We start from the raw sequence: 5200 nt of genomic DNA, 5'->3' as shown, positions 1-5200 counted from the left end.
CACTTAGGCTCCGAAGTGCGGTATCCTCCTGGCCCCATAACATGATGGTACTCTTTTTTATTACCATTTGCCTTATTTTTTCCGATATGGCCTTGGCATGCTCTGATTCCTTCTGCTTCACAAATACGGGCCACTCATCTTTCAGTCTCTCATACTGTCCTTTGAAATCCGAAGTCTTCTTCTTCGAGACATAGTCCCGGGCTAAAATTTTCTTGTAGTTCTGGAATGCTTCGCCCATCTTCTTAAGAGCGAACTCTTTGACTAGCCTTCTCCTCTCACGTCCACCCGGAATCACGTTACCCTCTTCATCGTGTTTGTTGTATTTCGGAGGTAGAACGAAATGTTCCATAAGTTTTCTCCAACAATCCTTTTTCATTCTCTTGTCAACAAAAGTAAAACCAACACGTGCCTTCTTTGGCTCATTCCATTCCTGGAGGGTGATCGAGATGTTGTCTCTAGCAACCACTCCGCATTGGTTGATAAACTTTGTCAAGTGCTTTCTGGGCTCCAACGGCCTGCCATTTTCAGCGACAACATCGATGGTCAACGTTTCTCCAGGTTTCATCGTTTGGGTTTTGCCACGCGGCTTTGTTGAAGTCGATTTTCTTGATCCAGAGGGCTAAAAAAGAAAGAGAGCCGCGTTAATACGTATTTATTCAAATCACTAAATTTGTATCACCAGAGGCTCAATGTATATATATACCTCGCCGGAGGTGGTTGTTTGCAATTCGAGATCGTTGTTTTCAACAATGTCCATGCCTTGACCTTCACCTTCACCTTCAAGGTTTAGATATGAAGAAACATCGTCTTCTTCATCTTCTGGTGGCACATAGGAACTAGTAACATATGGAGCTTCTATAACGATTTTAGTTCGTCAGCGAATGTGCAAAATCCGTCATAGAGGCCTCATCCTGATGGTTTGCAGGACCGTGGCGGACCTCGCGTCACAGATGGCCAGACTGACGGTTAAGGAATTGTAATATCCCAGGATTTGGGGTTACAAAAATAGAGGAAATAGATGTGTGCATTGCATTCATGCATAGAAAATCTGGGGAATTTTCGCGCTTTAAAGTAAAACATGTCACAGTAATTGAAGTTTCACTTGACCTTGATGGAATTGAAGTAGCTCATCAAGTCAAGTGCTATAAACCTCAATGTGACCTTTGTTAAAACCTGTTTTGGGTAGAGATGATTTGATCTATGGGTTAGATCAAATGGAATTAAAACCAACACAACAACACATTAATCAAGGATCAATTACTTCATTTTATCAAAGATCACAATATGGTATTCCTTGCCATAACATATGAACATCTATCCAATTGGCAATCAAGTAGCAATAAAATGAAGAAACTATTCTTGTCTTAGCTTTTCCATGTCTTAAACCAATCCATGCTCCTACCATGAACCTCATGGTATTCATTCTACTTCATTCTTGGAATCATGACAAGGATCTCAACTCTAGAAATGTTCTCTAGTTTCCATTTGCTACACTCTTCTCTATTCAAATTATTATACATCAAAACTAGAGAAGAGAGAGTTCTATATTTATTAGAGAAGCAATGTCAACCCTTAAGCTAAACCTTGGATATATATCCATATGCTCAAATCATCATCTTTAAGAAGAACCCTAGGGTATTATTCAAGACATTCCCTAGAGAGAGAACCCATTTATGTTAAACATAGATATTGATGATCACATCATTCTCTATGGAGTCTAACCTTAGGTTAGTATTAAAGTCCTTCCCAATTGAGAGAAACCATTAATAACAACATTAGCTTTACCTATTTAAGAATAAAGGACAACCTTTGAACTAAAGTATTAGGAGATAAAACCATTTCATCTTAGAGTGGTGAGATGACCAAAAATCAGTCAAATAAGAGCCTATCCATGAATTGATGAAGTAAAGTGGAGACTAATCCAACCAAGATAGCCAAGTGGAGTCTTAGCCTAGATACCTAAGGAAATATTAGGAGTGCACCATAAACCCTAGAATAATCCATTCTTATATAAGAGAGCTCAAGCTATGGTGTTACACTCAAGTAGTTGAGGCAACACTTGAATTTCAGGGAGATAACTATCCATTTATCAAGATGATTAAATCATCATTCCTTGGAAAGAACTCTAAGTAATTATCTCAGGCATTCTCCTGGGATATAAACTATTGAGGTAACCATAGCCATGTCCACCTATGGAAGTATAAAAGAAGTACTAAACCTAGTGATCAAGACAATACTTGATCTTAGAAGTGAGAAACCTAGTTCATGAGAGATACCTTAGAAAGTCAAACCCTTGATCATTATAAAATTGAGTAATGATCATAAACCTAAGAACTTGAGGTAGAAGACATTAAGAACAAGTTGATCATGTCTAATCATGACTAAGCTTTGGAGATATATAATTACCAGTTAAACCTGAGTGGGTTAAGCAGATATCAACCCTCACATAAAATCATAGGGAGACTACTAGCAACCCTAAACCATTTCCAATATGTTAATTAGAGAGACAACTGAATAGTAACAAACCTTTGTATAGTTCAGCCCCTATATCAATCCAAATGATCTTGATTGAACCATCCTATGAGTGGTGAGGAAGAGCAACCCTAGCCAAAGTAATATGGTGTTAAAATTACATATAGAACCTATACCCATATTTCCAACTAAATTGTGAATTACTTGATGATCACAAGTAAAACCCTAAACCATACTTCAATATGAGTTTGTGCATCACTTGGGTGATTACAACTATAAACCTAGTCCACATTAGAGTTTCAAACCATGTGCCATTAGGTGAATAGAATTAGAACCCTAGAAATTGCTCACTAGTTAAAGCTTATGCTTAATTATGGAACATAAGAAACACCTAGAGCTAAATTCTATAATCAAAACCCATGTGTGGTGATTAACCACTTATATCAGTCACTTATCTTTCTAACCAAGACCAAACCATCAAAAGAGTAATATCCACTCTAGGTATTTCAAGGTGTTATTAGAATATAACACTAATGCTAATTTTGGTATGGGGTTATAATAAACCTTTCAAGATCTTAACAAACAGGTTCTCACATAAAATCATATGTAAGTCATCCACTCCTCAAATAGAAACCAAGTCCTAATAACAACCTCTGAAATACTTTGAGTTGAAAGTATCAACTCTAATGATTCAAAACAGATTGATTCACAAGAAAAACATGAAATTAAAATGAGAATATAAATTCATGCATATTTGCTATTTTGAATAAGCCCACAAGTATGCAATATAATTCAATATAAAATACTTGTTTCAAATAGAATAGTGGTGTAATAGTCATTGCACTACATCTTAATGAAATTAACATAATTGAGAAACCTGCAAAAATAACAGAATTCAAAGATGAATTTAAATGAGCAGATTTGAAAACCGAAAATAAAAACAGGAAAAAGAAAAGAGAGAAAAGGGCTCACCGGGCTTACCTGGACGGACCTCGAAGCCCAGCAGTAGCCCAACTCCCCGGCCCAACTCCAGCCCACCTACCCCTTCGTCTAAAACAACGGAGAGGGGGTCATCCTCATCCTCTTCTCCCGCATGGATGACAGCACGAAGCCATGCTCGGCTTCTTCTCGTCGCTGGCGGCTCCTCCTCGTCCGAAGGCGTGACGAGGCGCATTCTGGCGCCGTATAAATACCCGGAGAAACCCTAGCCATCGTCTTCTTCCTCTCTCTCTGTTAAATTTCCCCAATTCGAAACCCTAGCTGAGCCGGCCGACGACCATCGCCATTGATTGGAGCACCCCCAAGCATCTCCGAGCTCACCGTCATCATCCGCACCCTCGACTTGCTCTGTCTGCAAAAGGAATCGAGCAGGGACAACCCGTAGCGCCGCCGTCGAGCTCGTCTTCTTCGATGATGGGAGCAGACGATTCCGGCGAACCAGCCATCTCCTGGCCTCGCCGTCACGCGCGTCGTGCTCCTGGTGAGTTACTGAATCTCGTGGAGTACTTGGCTCGCTCGATTGCGTCCCGTAGTGTCGCCGCGCTGTTAACCCGTGTCCGCCGCCGCAGCACCTCGCCGGCGAGCATGCTCCGGTGACCATTTCGGGGTGGCGCCGATACCCATACATTCACCACGGCACGCTGATCCTAGTGGTGCGAGTAATCCCTCCGCGGGAGTAGCCCAACGCCGGCGACCATCGCCACTGACCGCCGGTCACCGTGAGTCTTGCCACGTCGGCAATTTTGACTCCGGTCAATGCCACGTGGAAGCCAACGTGGCCACTGGCCCACTCGTCAGTGACCCTGGGTAGCTTTAGCCCGGGTGCGTTTAGCAGTTTCTTTTGTTTTAATTCAAATTCAATAATTGCTGAAACTTTATATGAATTTATAAAATTCATCTTAACTCAGAAAAATGAAAATAAGATATCAAAATTCTTAGAAAAGTAAATTCTATCCAATAAAAATATAATATGAAATTTTTATTTTAAACAAAAGTTTAATTGTTTAATACCTATTAATTAAGTCTTTTCTTTTTATTCTAAATGCAATTAAAATTCAGAAATTAAGAAAAGTTTCTAAAATAAATAAAAAACAGTAAGTAAATAAAGAAAACATTGAAACTAATTTTCTTTATTTGTAACTTATTAAATCCTTATTATTGGAATTTCAACCCTGATTAATAATTATCTTAATTATTAATTCTTCAAAAATAATAAAATGCCAAGTCCAATATTATTTTTAACTCAAAGTTATTAATAACTTCAACTCCATGATCAAATTACTACTTTAAGAGTGCATCACAAATAGGAAACCCTAATTTCATGTTGAATAAAGATTACAATTTTATGTGGAACCCTAAAACCCTAACTCTAGTATTTTATATGAACCTTAATTTATTTCCAAACCTAAACCCTAGGTTAAACATGTGATCATGATATTTTATCTTCATTCATAGGTTCATAATGAGCAACTCAATGCTTGTTCATATTCACATAGAATATAGGAACCCTATCACTAATAATTTAGCATCCTATGTATGCATACCCATTAAACCAAGATGATCAAATAGGATCACCCAAGTCTAAACCCTAATTCCTATTCCCAAGGTCATCATCCTTAATTGACCACCTTTAGTATCAAACCAATTTGATCAACCCTAATAGTAACCATGATTGATGTTTGCCCTTACATACCACATTCCACTAAACCCTACTAGTGTTAGATACTTA

The sequence above is a fragment of the Lolium rigidum genome, chromosome 5 (genome assembly GCF_022539505.1).
Source record: "Lolium rigidum isolate FL_2022 chromosome 5, APGP_CSIRO_Lrig_0.1, whole genome shotgun sequence".
Classification (NCBI taxonomy): domain Eukaryota; kingdom Viridiplantae; phylum Streptophyta; class Magnoliopsida; order Poales; family Poaceae; genus Lolium; species Lolium rigidum.
Note: the sequence above shows the minus strand (reverse complement) of the source record.